This window comes from Typopeltis vanoorti, chromosome 19 (genome assembly GCF_054136105.1).
Source record: "Typopeltis vanoorti isolate ZY-2024b chromosome 19, IOZ_Tvanoo_1.0, whole genome shotgun sequence".
In the NCBI taxonomy this organism is placed as follows: domain Eukaryota; kingdom Metazoa; phylum Arthropoda; class Arachnida; order Uropygi; family Thelyphonidae; genus Typopeltis; species Typopeltis vanoorti.
Window position 1 is genome coordinate 38184213 of NC_143567.1, and position 15836 is coordinate 38200048.

Below are 15836 nucleotides of genomic sequence, written 5' to 3' on the forward strand. Positions count from 1 at the left end.
TTTCAAAAATATCTTCTGGATTAATCTTATAGTAACCCTTCAGTAATTTGAATGTCTCAATCATATCACCCCTTTTCTGCCTATCGACCAATTTTTGCAACCCACAAATCTTCAACCTATTCTTATAAGGTTCATTCCACAGACCTGCTATCATCTTGGTCACTCGTCTCTGGATTCTCTCCACTTCCTCCCCATCACAAAGAAACCCTGGTGCCCATAACTGGGCACCGTAGTCCAGATGGGGTCTTATCAAGGTTCGATACAGAGGAACAATAACTTGTTTTGTCTCTAAATGTTAAAGTATTTTTCAGAAGCCAAATGATTTGAAGAGCTGATTTAGCCACTTTTGCAATGTTCCCCCTAAACTGCAATTTCCTATCACCAACACTCCCGAATCCCTGGCCTCATCAATCTCCTGGAGTACGGTTCCACCAATGCGATATACTGCTGCTATTCTTTTCACCCCAAAGTGCATAACCTTACACTTTGCCACATTAAATTGGCATCCATTTTTCCTAGCCCAGTCCTCCAAACTATCCAAATCATCCTGTAAAATTTTGACATCCTGTGCACTCACAATTGTTCTACCCAACTTTGCATCAACAGCAAACAAATGAACACTTCTTCTCAGATCCTTTCCTATATCATTGATGAACAAATTGAAAAGTAGTGGTCCAAGAACAGTCCTGCAGCACACCACTAGTCAAGACGTCTTTTAGACTCACCTCCTGAATAAACCACCCTCCTATCCATCTCACCAACCCTATATCCATCCCCATCTACTCCAGTTTACTGATTAGGGTTCCATGTGGTATCCTGTCAAAGGCCTTGGCAAGTTCCAGTAGAATCACTGTACTGTAATGTTCCAGTAGAATCACTGTAATGGGTTCTACTGTACACAGTAGAACCCATTACCCTTATCCAGTTCAGCCGTCACTCTGTTATAAAACGTGAGCAAGTTACTGAGGCACGATCTACCCTTCACAAAACCATTATCCCCCATACAATATCCCATTTTCATCTATCCAATCCTGTATTCTTTTCTTGGCTAATTTCTCTAAGATCTTGACAACGATTCCTGAAATGCTAATCGGTCGGTAATTTACAACAGCAGTCTTGAAACCACCTTTATGCAGTGGAACTATTTTCCTTTCTTTCAACCCCCCTCGGGACTAACCCAGACTCGAGACTCAAATTAAACAAAATGGTCAAGGGTACTGACAATTCTTTAGCCTAATTAAAATAGTAAGTATTACTATATGAATGTTTTAACAGAAATGAGAGATGTCCGTATTCATCTTGAAGAATACTGAATTGATGCAGTGCACCATGTCGTAAATCTTAACTTGTGCGAATAAGTATTTAGTCATACATTAAGGAACATGAAGGGCTACTGAATGCACCAATAATGTCTGTTAATTGTCAATTTTATGTGCCTATTACTTACCAAAGAAAACTGCTTTCGAAGTAACTTTACCACATCACTACAGGTTTCACTAGAACACACAGTCATATCATGTTTACTGTAACTCATTTGACTGGATATTGTTTAAGTCACATGTAACACACTTTAAAAGTGTAAAAAATAATATTCAATTAATGAATATCTATGTACAAAATTCAATGTAAATACACTTTCCCACTTATCAATAACGAATGAGCACTCCATCCTGCTGCTATTGATGGTGTGTTGCGTCACGTCACGTGATTTATGATGTACTTTCGTTGCAAGTCAAATTAGTCGTTATTTTCTTATATAAATAATGTGTTAGGGACTGTAAGCTTCATGCTAAATTCATTAAAGAAATTTGCTAGTTAAAATGGCATTTGTTATAAAGATACATGTATCGTACAGATTCTTTTTGACAAATACTCTTGATTAGAGAGACATCTTGTGGCATTACATTTGACAGCAAAAAGAATACTACGTTAATTCGGTAATTTTTCCTGTTTTGTTTCCAAGTTCTGTTTAAAGTAAACTGTATATTGTGGTTGTCGTATAATGTTCACCTGACTGAGTAAGTTTTCCAGCCTTTTATGTTTTGTGGTCATTTTTCGTTTTGAATTATTAAGAGAAAATCATTATTTCATATCGAATTGCAACAAGTGTAAATGTTATTCGATATACAAAAAATGCGAAAAATTTTAAATGAACGTTTTAAAAATTCGATCTTAGAGTAGCGTTTGTAGAAAGCTCTTGCCATTATGTAAGATTCTTATGAGAACGCAATATTTCTATAATAAAACATTTCCATAAGAAAAAACATAATTTATGTTTGAAAAAGGTACCGATTCTTTCACACCTATCACTTAGCTTGTGAAGAGCAATAATAATCTTTCAACTCTATATGATATAATAATGGCATGTGAAATGTTGCGAATAGAATTTATTACCAATTGTCGAAACTTGCAAGACTTGTTAGCATTTTGCAGTATGCCAAGCGTTAGCAGTTTGTTGCACCTGTATTAGCAGGTGTAACGAAGATATTGTTTGTCGGATGTTACTTCAGTATTATTCGCTTTGTATCACTGTACCAAACCAGTAATTTGCTGCAACGATTTGCAGTTTTATTTATGTTATACCGGATCAGCTTTTCGGATTAATACTGTCTTATGAATGATTTCCTTCCGTGTCTTGTTTATATGTTTAGAGGATCCAGAGCGAGTGAAGATGGTAGGGTGACTATAGAAATGGTCCGTATGAAGATTATTAAAGATTTGTGGATTACAGAAATTGGCGATAGGCTGAAAAGAACTGGAGTGATATGATAGAGGAATTGTTTATTTAGAGTTTTATAAGATTAATGCAAATGAAAATTTTGACTGGACTAGCGTGAAGAGAACTGGGGGGGGGGTCATCCCTAGAAATCGGGTAAGAGTGTGGTAAGGACATAAGAACAAGATTTTTTTTTGGAGAGTGGGGAATGATTGGAATTGGCTTCAGGAGTCATTTGCAATTGCTTTGTTAGTGATTGAATTCAAAGCAAAGTGTGATAGGTACTGTGTAAGTGATGGTTAGTACTGAGTGAAATCTTAGTCTACGGACTCCATAGAGATGCCCATGTAATAAAATTACATAATTCTTACTATTCTTACATCTTCCAATAAAGAGAATATTATTAGGTAAAGAACATTTCTTATAGTTTTAAACTGTATTATAAAGTAGTAACCATGAATAATTACTAGTATTAAAAATCCTTATGGGATCAAGAGTGTTATTGCCAATTATATATTTGGTTTAATCCTTTATCCAAGTGTAAGCAAACAAAGTTTGCACCTGAAGTATTTTCAGGACTGGGGCATCTTGTGGCAAAGGTGGTATAACTTTTCATCACGTGCCGTAGTATCCCATAATGCAAAGCACATCTCCTTGCCAACATGTATAATGCTATGCATTAAAGGAAGAGTCACTACCCAGATTGGTTTCGATCTTTATTGAGGTCTCATCAGTGGGAGCCAGACCCAGAGGTGGCGATACTAAGGTGGAAGTAATGGAGAAGTCATATTTACATGTATCAGTTGCCTGTTAAAATAAATATCAAGGCTAGCTCTAAAGATGTTCAGATGATTAGCTGTATCTGCCAATCTAGATAATAATTACATATTGCTACCTATAAATACTTAGAGGCCTCTGTAATGCAGCCAGAAACACAATGTATCCTTGAGTTAGAAAAGACCTAGTTTTGATTTTCAGTATATTAAGAATCTGCAAGGGCTTTTTCTGTTAAAGGTGAATTAGTCTTATATGTAAGTAACAGCAGAACAGCCAGACTGGCTGGAGAACACATCCATAAACAAAGTACTTATTAGGAGATTGTTCAACATAGATGGAGTGCCCTCCTGCAGAGAATCGACTGCATGGAGTGTCAGGTAATAATTACTTATTAAAATATGGTACAAGGCAACAATCGGTTACATGAGAATTATAAAGAGCAGACTGTGAAGGCTCGTAAGGAAAGCAGAAATGCAGTATGATCAATGCTTGGCTAATCATGCTAAGAAAAATCATAGTGCGATATGTTGTAGATCACTGTTGATTATTATTAACATCAGACCTTAGTGCTCAAACTATAGGTCAGTGTGTTTATCAAGTGTAATGGTGAAAGCGTTGGAATACAAACCTGGATTGATGAAAATGGATATATTTTGAGAGCCACATTGGTTTATTAAGGAGAGGTCATACTATAACTTGTTACGTTTTATAATAGGATAACTAGTGTATTGGAGAGAGCAGATGCTCATGTAATGATTTATCTGGATTTTGCTAAAGCATTTGATGGAATATTACATAGTTGGTAGCATGGTTACAGGGATGGTTGACTGATAGTGGCAGCCAGCAATCAACCATTCATATAAACAAACTGTCTACTCTTCATGTTATGGGATGCAGTGTCCCGAAAAGAGAATGTGGCAAAGGTAACACCACTTGTTTAATTTATACATCAGTGATATAATTCAGTGTTTGAGAGAAGAAATATTCATTGTTTGCTGATGATGCTAAATAGGAAGAGCAATGTCAGGAAATTCTGACATGATGCTGCAAGATTACTTGAAAAGATTTGATGCTTTGAGCTGAAGAATAATGGGATATCACTGAAATGTGGCTAAGTCTAAGTTTATGCACTTTGGGCAAATAAGATGTAATGAGCTTTATCATATTGGAAGAAATTTCATATTGAGATTTCCATAGTTATAGTGATTAATTTACTAATAACTAAATTAAGTATTTTCAACCTTAAGTTTTGCCATCTCAAGCTAGTGTTATCAAAGTCATTTTTTAAGATACACACTTGATAGACATTAAAATTACAGTGGCTTCCAGAACAAAGATTGTCACATGCATGGAAGGCAATGATGGTGCTCTTTCCAATGAGGTTTCTTGGTTATTGTTGATGGTGGTGCACTAAGATTTGTATAGAATTACACCATTTCTGTTACAGTTCAACAACTTTTGCAGCATGAGTGGCTTCTTGGAGCAGTGTAATTTAAGCCATATTTGTTTTTGTTTTTTTTTCTTTCTTTCTTTCCACCTGATAATTGGTTTTCATCTAAGGCGTGTTGGGCTAGTCCACTTTTTGGTGGGCTAGCCCAATATGCCTATTAGATACCCACAGAAATTTCTATACTGAAATATCTGTGTAGAAAAACCACATAGAAAAAATGAATGAGGACAGATGGCCAAATATTGCTTTGAAATATTATATAAACCAAAGGGACACCGATCGAGAGGAAGGCTCAGTTGGAGATGGGCGGAAGACGTTTTAAACCCTTAAACACATTACAGGCAAACAATTGCCTAATACGGGAAGCCAAGAAGACTGAATATATTTTTTATGTTCTTTTTTTTTTTCTGGTAATGGTGGTACATCCTGTTTGTCCAAAGTACTGGATCCCACATTGGCAGGGGTGTCTACAACCAGTGGACACCTGGTTGTAGACACCCTGGGTTAGAGAGAATCCTAGTGATCCTTAATTTATCTGAGTAAATTGGAGACTTTGTCCAGAGGTTTGTAAACTGTTCTCATTTTGTGTTGTCTCAATAGTGAGTCTAGTTTATCTGTTTTGCCTTTTGATATAAGATAAGAATATGGTGTGTGTGTGTGCGTGCGGGCGGGCGTATGTATAGTCAGGTTGGGATGTGGAGGGACTGTTTCTTTTTTTAGAAGTTTAGTGAGAATTTTTTTATTGTACCCATTCTGTTCAAAAAGTGTAAGTATTTTTCTTCTTATTTCAGGTGTATTACCTGAGGATGAAATTCACTCTGCCCTGGAGGCTAGCATTTCGAATATTCCAATTTTTTGACAGGATAATGATGTGAAGTAGCATCTAAGAAGTATCTGCCTTTTGTATGTGGGTATCTAATAGAATGAACAAGTGAGGGACCCCATCCAGTTGCCTTGTAACTGAAGTATTCAAGGCTTCCAACAATTACAAGCCTTGTTCTGGAAGCTATTATAATTCTAGTCTCCATTGAGTGTGTATCTTTAAAAATGACTTGATAATGCTAACTTGAGCTAGCAAAATGTCAGGTTGTAAATACTTAATTTAGTTATTTCATTCCAGTGTCCACATAGTTTATTGGAGGAACTTTGCTTTAGAAGGCAGAGGAGGCAAGAGATCATGGTGAATAAATAAAGTTCAGAGAACACATCACAAAAAGTCGTAAGGTTACCCAGAAAATTGCTGCTATAATGCAAAGGATGCTGGCATGTATAGATAAGCTGTTGGCTTCCCCGTATGACATTAATTAAGCCTCGTTGGGATTTCTGTACACAGATCTGATCATTTGGCTATATTAATGATAAGGAAACATTTGAGAGAGCACAGAAATGAATAACTAAGGTTATTTTAGGAATATCGAGTACGAGGACTGAGAGAATGTGGTCTTCAGAGGTTGGAAGATAGGTGTTATATGATTGAACTATATAGTTTGGTGAGAGGAACCTATCCAATAGATGCAGGGAAATTATTGCATAGGATGATGGGTGATGTAAAAACAACAAGTCATGTAAATGAGGAAGTGAAAAGGAGAATTTTTGCTCGGCTTGTGGTGAACGAGCAGAATGAATTACTGGAGTGGTGGTGAGTGCTCCAATATTGAATCTATTCAAGGCAGTGTGTGATAGTTATTCAGACTATCACACACAGAGTATTTGGACTACATGGAGGCACTAATACTAGGCCTTAAACCCATTCACTATTTCCACATGTGGGCAATGCATTCCACTTGCCAACCAGCATTCATCAAAGGAACTCGCTACTCACTTATTCATCATGCAACCTCCAATACTATGTTACAACTGCATACAAAGGATATTGAAAAACAATACCCTTTGTATGCAGTTGTAATGTAGTATTGTAATAGTTAATGTAGTGTTGTAATTATATGCTTGAATATACATGATGAAAAGACTTTTTAAAAGAGATTTAAAAAAACTCAGTTATCTTGGAACGACAAGTCAGAGACTAGATCATGTTGTTGACATTACATTATGAAAACTTATTCTGGTTCCAGTGCCACTGTAGACCATATCCTGTTTCTTCGTAAACTTTTTTTTTTCTGTTGAATTATTTTTATGGCTAATTTATATAAATTCACCCTTTATTATGGAAAATAAATGAAAGAAAATTATTCAAACTACGCTTTTTAGTTTTGTGAAGTGCAAAACTGAACGTGAAGGTAAAGGGACCAGAAAATATTTAAAAACCTGGAGAAAAGTTGTTTTGTCATAAACTAAAAACAATCAAGACGTGTTTTCAAGACAAATGGCTCAAGGAATTCAAGTATTTATGTTACAGAGATACAGTTGCATTCTGTAATGTGTAAAAAAATATCCTGGTCTGCTGACAGAAGCTCTAGATTACTACAAGCTTTTTAAGGCCTTTGTAAAGTGGAGACATTCATGTTTCATGAGAATTTCAATTTTCACACACACACACACACACACACACACACACACACACACACACACACACACACACACACAAAAAGTTGGACCTAGATGAGTTTGTGACTGTATAGGATCTTAGGATAATAATAATCTGGGCAAGAAATTGCTCACAATAAAACTGTACTACCTTTGAATGCTTTCGAAAGAAATTATTATTATTACATGACACCTCCAAAGATTCCAAAGACTTGAGGGAGGACACCTACTCTAGAGCTCCTGCTCTGTCTCCACCACTCAAATCCACCAACTACAGCAAACCACATCATCTACACCAATGGCATCTGCTTCCCACCACCACTAGTATTTTCACAGACAATCATAAACATCCATGCCCACGTGCGATTCATACCCACAGCCTTTTGGCTGGAGAGTGGATATGCTAACCACTCAGCCAGCCAGGCTGGCAGAAAGGTGTCTAAAATGCTTGAATACCTGAAGTGCCCTTTTAATCCAAGATATTATAAAGTTAAATTCAATAAACCATTTACTGTTTTCAGAAACGTTATGCCCAGTAGTAGAATTGTATAAAAATGACATGGAATGTAAAGAATTTACATTGGTTACTGATGATGTCATTAAACAAAAATCAGCTAAGAAAATCAGATTCCAGTAGGGAGTCTTCTTCTAGATGTTTTCTGAGATGTTTCAAACAAGAAGAAACATGTTCATTATATGAGATGCATAGATAAAAGGAAGAAGCATTTGTTTACATAATTCCTGTTGAAAACTCAACTGCAGTGTACTTTGATAGATGAGAGAGTGAAATGAACAAGTTTTTCTTGTCTTAAAGACTGGTAATTGAATTGATTACATCCACCAGTGATTAACAATCACTGGTGGATGTAATAGAGATATGTATAGTACACCCACAGTTTGTAGATCTCTACTTGGCGACCTGCCAAGAATAGTCTATTCATGCTGAAGGGGAGAAAGAAATGATGTATGAATTGATCGCCAACACACGAAATCACATACTTTATAGGTAAAATTTTCCAACTGTTATACAAGCAACATAGTTAACTACAATGATCATAAAAAAGAAGTTAATTTTCTGACGTGTAATAATAAACAACTCATCCCACAATATGGACTGATTACCCTATTATTGGAATGGATTCTCCTCCTGTTGACATGCGCAGAAGTGTCGAAGGGTCTCAAATCTGTGGGCGTACTATAATGAGTAAGTCATCAAGATATTTCTAGTGAGTGTGATAAAATAAAAGTTGAAGAAGTGAATAGGGGGCTAGCAGTGTGTGAGCAGGAGATGTACAAATAATTACAGAAACTAGATCTTAATAGGATGACAGGACTTTATGACATATCTACTATGATTTGAGAGATTGGTTGAATAACAACAAACAGGAAGATCCCAAGAGAATGAAAGGCAGATAAAAATTATTCCAGTTCACTAAAATAAGTGACAAGTTAAAGGCTGCTTCAAATTATAATCCCGCCTGTATTTGAGTTGGGTTGTGATTAAGGTGTTAATAAGATTTGGCAAGAGCTAGAATCTGGGATTTAGTTGATGACAGTAGGATTCTCTGTGATGGTAAAGATTGAAGGGAGGATTATGTTTTCGCAATTTACTTACATGTTACAAGAGGGTGCTAGATGTAGTGGATAAGGAAATGCATTTACACTAGAATATCTTGATTTTGCAAAGGCCTTTGTCTTATTACAACATACCCAGTTATTTAAATTGGACAAATGGAGTTTATTATTATTAACAGACCTCCATGGAGTCAAGAGATTGTGTGAGGCCGCACTCTCGCATGCACACCCTCATACCTTGACTTAAATGCATTCATTGTCCCTGCACTCACCACACTCTCAGACAATGCATTCCATTCACCTCTATGCAAAAAATCTACTCCTCACCTTGATTGCTCACATCCATCTTAAACAGCTTCCAGAGATGCTTCCAGATATTCTGTGAAATGTCTCATCCATGCTAATCTGATAATTACCCCTTACCAACTTATATGACTTCATGTCTCCTTTCTTCCTTCTATCCACTAGGCTCTGTAATTTGCATTGTTTCAATCTGTCATTATATTCCAGAGACCATAAACTAACTTAGTCAATCGTCTCTGGAATAGGACAGATTGAAAGCCTTCTGAAAACCTGGCAACCAAATCTGTGTACCATATGCAGCCTGATCAAAGTCTTGTACAACTGAATTAAAACATCCTTATTTCTACACATCATTGTTCTCCATATCATGTCCATAATCTGCTGTGTAGTTGTCCTCACAATTGTAGCAAAATGAACACGAAATTTAAAACCCCTGTCTGCTTTAACCTTTAAACCTTTCATCTCCTCTAAAATATCCCCGCCAATTATACTCTGCATCCCATCTTTCCTTCCCAAATTTTAAAAGCCTTACACTTTACAACATTAAACTGACATCCCCACACACTCCCCCATTCAGATAGTTAGTTTAGGTCCTCTTGCAAAACTACATCTGCTCTACTTCTCATAACTCTCCAACTTTGCATTATCTGCAAACAACTATATGTCACCATTTAAGCCCTTTCCAATGTCATTCACATACAAATTAAACAACAATGCCCCCCCCCCCCCCCCAGTGACTTTGATCTTCTGGGATATCACTCCCTCATATGCAATCTGCTGATATCTATCAGTCAGCCAATCTCCATTCCAATGCACTAAACTACTATCCAATATCATCTCTTCCAATTTAACTGTTCGTTTGTTATATAGCAATCTATCAAAAGCCTGCCTAAACTGAATAACTGTTGTAATATATATGGTATGAAGGTCAGCATTAAAAAGACAATGAAAATAGGCAGAAACATTGAGAATATCAACTGCATTGTGAATGGAGAGCCTATAGAACAAGTAAAACATTTCAGTTACTTAGGCATAATTTTTAGTGAAGATGGTAAATTAAATATGGAAATAGTCAAGAGAATCAACAAAGTTGGTATGGTAGGAAGTCAACTGAATAAATTTATATGGAATAAGAAAGAAATTAGCCAAAACACTAAATTAGCTGTATATAAGATGGTATTCAAGCCAATTTTAACTTATGGATCTGAGAGCTGGGTCAGAAGTAAAACACTTGACCAAAGACTAGAGACAGCAGATATGAGAATCCTGGGAAAGATTAGGGTCATGAACAGATGGCATCAATGGCAATATCATATTAAAAACAAGGATATTAGGAAAGAACTTAATATTGTTAGTATCCAGGAATGTGTTAGCAGTTGCCAGTTTGGCAGGAAAAATACCCAGAGGAAGATCAAGATATAGGTAGATTGATACAGTAAATAGTGCATTAGAAGACAGAAATATCTGATAATATTGGAGTCTTGACAGGTAACATATTGATTTGAAGGAAAATTGTAGATAGGAAGTTAGTAATGATGTAAATTTTTCATGTAGTACTATCATATCCTGTAGGATATATACCAGGAATTCGATGATAAGGTTTTCAAGGTTGAAGAGATTTTGGAAAAGTGCAGATAAGAATGACTTAAGGACTATTCAGAAAGTGAAGTACCATTTTCATCCCTAAAAATCAAATGCTAATCATCCTTCTCAATACAGACCTATTACTCTGGCTGTTATATTTCTTAAACTATTCCACAAAATATTGATAAAGATTTACAGAAGATATTTCCTCATGATGTTAAGCAGAGTCTTCAATCATGCTTATGGATGTGCCAATATCATCATCATATTATTATTATTTTTATTACATGGCACCTCCAGGGAGTCCAAAAACTCTTCAAGGGAGGGCACCTACTGTACGGCTCTCTGTCTCCACCAACCACTACCATCATCGTCCACACTAACGGCATCTACCACCCACAACCACCACTAGATTTTCACAGACAATTCCAAATATCCATGCCCACGGCGGGATTCGAACCCACAGTCTTTTGGCTGGATAGTGGATACGCTAACCACTCGGCCAACCAGGCCGGCTGGTTAATCAGATTAACCACCTTAATTTCTAAAACTTGTCATTTATGAGTTCCACTGTGATTGCTTCACTAGATTTGCAGATGATGGGAAGCTGGGAAGGATTATTAGTAATAGTGCAGATGCGGCAGCCCTGCAAGAGGATTTGAATACGCTGGATAGATGGGCAAATGAATGGGGGGGGTGTTGGTTTAATGCAGCAAAATGTAAGGCCTTGAGGTTTGGGAAACATCGATGGGACACTGCATACTCTATGGGAGGAGTTATACTGGAGGAAGTGGGGGAGACAAGAGATCTGAGGTTGATGATTGATAGAAACCTGAAATTTAGAGGACATATTGCAAAGATAGTGAAGGTAACACAGAGAATTGCTGCAATAATGAGAAAGACCTGCAGAGATAAAACAGTTATCATTTGGTTGTATAAGACCCTGATCAGACCACACTTGGACTATTGTTCTCAGATTTGGTCCCCCAGGATTTGAAGGGGATAAATTAACTGTGGAAAGGATACAAAGGTGGATAACAAAGATGGTTTCAGGACTGTACACTGATAGTTATGAAGATCAGCTGAGGGAATGTGGACTGCAGAGTTTGGTGGATAGAAGGAGGGGTGATGTGATTGAGACTTTTAAACTGTTGAGAGGTGGTTACAGGTTTGACACTGGGGAGTTCTTTCGCTTGGTTGAACAGCAGGAAGGAGTGATGACAAGAGGCCATCCCTGGAAGTTACGAAAGGAAACTGTGAGCAAGAGGGTGAGGAGTGGTTTCTTTGCATGGAGGGTGGTTGAACCATGGAATACATTGCCTGATGGACTGGTGAGAGCGAGAACGGTCAAGGAGTGGTATGATAGACTTTGTGTTTCTTAGGGGAGGGGGACCTCCCCTCAATGAGTCTATCAAGACTCATTGAGGGAGGTCCTCCCATGATGAGTCTTTTGACTCCATGGAGGCCTGAATAATAATAGATTTACAGAAAGCTTTAGATAGCATCTTCCATACTGCTGTTCTTTGAAGCACTTTCAAGGATTGGTTGTCCTGTCCTTTTTAAAGATTATATTTCTGAATTATATAGTAAATTATCTATGACAATAAGTATTTGAGATAAAACATCTTTTCCTTCTATAATTGGCATTAGACAAGAAGATCCCTTATCATCATTTATCTTTAATATATATATATATATATATATATATATATATATATATATACATTGGTGTACTTGGATTTTGCAAAAGCTTTTGATAGACTGTTGCATGACAAACTGGTAAATAAATTGATACAGATGGAATTGGATAAGACTTCTGAGTTGGATCAGTGACTGGCTCTCAGATAGATATCAAAGTTGTATATGGGGTGCAGTATCCCGAAAGAGGTAGGTCACTAGTGATGTACTGCAGGGATCAGTTTTGTGACCATTGTTGTTGTTCAATTTGTATGTTAATGATATTGGATACGTTTAAGTTACAAGTACATAACAGAGTCAAGCAGATGTTATGGCCTTACAAGACGACTTGAATAGATTACATGAGTGGGCAGGTAAGGGAAACTGTTAGTTCAGTGTTGCAAAGTGTAAGGTTTTGAGATTTGATAAGCAATGATGAATGTGAAGTATACACTTGGTGAGGAAACTTTAAAGGAAGTAAGGAAGTAGAGAAGATGAGAGATCTAGGAGTGATGGTGGACAAGGACCTGAAATTCAGGGGCCACATTACACACTGTGAAGATGTCACATCAGATAATGGCAATGATGCAGAAGACCATGACATGCAGAAATAGGTTATGATGCCAATGTATAAGGCCTTGATCAAGCCTCATGTAGATTATTGTGCACAGATTTGGTCACCAGGTGTTTATGGTGATGATATGTTGGAAGGGTCCAGAGAAGATTCACAAAGGTGGTCAATGGTCTTTGGATTATGGAGTACGAGGACAAATTGAGAGAATGCAATTTGCAAAGCCTTGTGAATAGGAAGAAGGGGAAGGGGATATGATTGAGACATATAAGCTAGTCAGAAGTTATCAGGTTGGCATGGATGCAATTTTTCATAGAATGGGAGGGGGGGGGAGAACAAGAGGCCATTGCTGGAAACTGTATAAGGAGGCTGTGAGCAGAGGAGTGAGGAGCAGGTTCTTTGCATGGAGAGTGGTTGGTGAGTGGAATGCATTGCCTGAGTGTGTTGTGAATGTAGGCACATTGGATCAGTTTAAAGTACGGTTCAATGAGCATCGTGTGCACCTCCCATGATGAGTCTGACTCCATGGAGGTCACATGTTAATAATAATAATATATTGGTTTTAATTTGAACGGATGCCAAATAGAGGCAATTGTGTTTGCAAACGATTTGATACTTGTTGAAATTAAGATGAGTCTTCCAGAGTTGTTAGACCATGCTGCTCAGTATTTTACTCCCAGAGGTCTTACTATTAAATGAAGACAATTATTTTACCATCACCCTAATGCCATCAGGTCATGATAGAAAAATGAAAGCCAGGATTACATCTTTTAATGTTTCCAACAGTCTTCAACCTATTAGTATTTTGGACAAGTGGTGTTACTTGGGATTAATGTTTTTGGCTGCTGTACCTTGGTTGAGTCAACATCATTTCATTATTATATATACATACCTTTCAGTATTTCTAGATAAGTTTCATCAAGCTCCATTAAAGCCTCAACAATGCATTGTGTTATTAAATCAATTTGTGCTACCTAAATTATTCCATTCTTTAGTATGAGGAAAACCAACTTTGACCATACCGAATAGATTAGGTGAACAAGTACATTACACAGATCTGGCTTAGGCTACCACATGATGTTTCAGTTGCTTATCTTCATGCAGCTGTTAACTCTGGATTAGGAATTATTATTATTATTACAGGTATCTCCATGGAGTCAGTAGACTCATCGCAGGAGACCCAAACTAGCAAAACAATATCTATCATATCTCTTCTTGAATTCATTTACAACGAAGGGCTCACAACTGAGTCTGGCATTGAATTCCGCTCATTCACCACCCTCCATGCAAAAAACCTGATTCTCACACCCTTGTTAACCACACTTTTCTTTAATTTCCAGGGATGACTTCTTGTTCTTCCATCACTATCACACAGCTGAAACATTTCCCCTGCATCAGTCTTATAAAAACCTTTTAGTAATTTAAATGTCTCTATCATATCCCCTCTTCTCTGCCTATCAACCAACCTCTGCAATCCACAAGCTCTCAATCTATCAATGTAGGGAGCATTTTTTACATCACTCACCAACCTAGTCATTCTCCTCTGAACCCTCTCCACAACCTCCTCATCTCCAAGGAATCCAGGTGACCAGACCTATGCACAGTAATCCAAATGTGGAAGTATCAACGCTTTATGAAGGGAAATAATAGCCTCTTTATCTCTGGATGTTAGTGTGTTCCTTAATAACCACGTAATTGTATGTGTAATCTTGGCCACCTTATCAACGTGTCCTCTGAACTTCATCTCTATATCCACCAACACCCCTAAGTCCATAGACCCATCAATATCTTGGGTTACCGTACCATCAGTGTAGTACACAGCCAGTAATCTTTTATTCCCAAAATGCATAACCTCTTACACTTTTCTCACATTGAACTGACATCCATTACCCTTTGCCCATTTTGACAGCTTATTTATTTAATCCTGCAAATTCTCAACATCAGCTTGATTTTTTATTGCGCTACCCAACTTTGCATCATCAGCAAACAACTGAATATCTCCCCTCAAGCTGTTTCCTATATCGTTTATGTACAAATTAAACAACAGTGACCCAAGCACAGAGCCCTGAGGCACACCACTGGTCACTTGCCTCATCCTGGACTCTGCTCCTCTATACACCACCTTCTGGTATTTCTCCCATTTGCATAACAGTATTCAATGGGATATCCTGTCAAAAGCCTTAGCAAAGTCCAGTAGTACCACTGTGTAGCCATTTCCTTTTTCCAACTCTGATGTCATTCTATTATAAAAGGTTAATAGATTGCTAAGGCAGGATGTACCTTTAACAAAACCATGTTAACCCCTATAGAGTATCATATCCTGATCCACCCATTCTTGAATTTTGTCTTTAACCAATTTTTCCGATACTTTTATCACCACTCCCGAGATGGTGATTGGTCTGTAATTAACTACCACAGTTTTAGAGCCGCCTTTATGCAAAGGAACTACTTTACCTTCCTTCCACTCCCTAGGGACCATACTAGAGTTCAAACTTAAGTTAAATAACCAAGTAAGAGGCGTTGATAATTCCTTTACACATTCACACAACACCCGAGCTGATATTCCATCTAAACCTATGAACAGTGTTTGCATTTAAATTTTGTAATATATTAAATACCTCTGATTTCTTAACTTCAATTCTCACATTAGTTTTTGCTACAGGTACAGAGATACCCTCACTTGGGTGATAGACTTTTGA

At 37.2% G+C, this 15836-nt stretch overlaps 2 protein-coding genes across 3 annotated transcripts in view; one reads left to right on the forward strand and one right to left on the reverse strand.

Moving 5' to 3' along the window:
- The window catches only part of Tab2 (TAK1-associated binding protein 2), a 171439-nt gene extending 169763 nt beyond the window's left edge, over positions 1–1676 (reverse strand). Inside the window, exon 1 of the mRNA XM_090409209.1 lies at positions 1448–1676. The gene's annotated coding sequence lies outside the window, so the exon portion shown is untranslated. The remainder of the gene's footprint in view (positions 1–1447) is intronic.
- A 101-nt stretch (positions 1677–1777) lies between these two features.
- The window catches only part of LOC150096005 (1-acyl-sn-glycerol-3-phosphate acyltransferase gamma-like), a 172751-nt gene continuing 158692 nt past the window's right edge, over positions 1778–15836 (forward strand). Inside the window, exon 1 of one of the 2 annotated variants that reach the window (XM_090409114.1) lies at positions 1778–1937. The gene's annotated coding sequence lies outside the window, so the exon portion shown is untranslated. Of the gene's footprint in view, positions 2019–15836 lie in introns of both variants that reach the window. The other variant, XM_090409113.1, reaches the window with a different exon arrangement.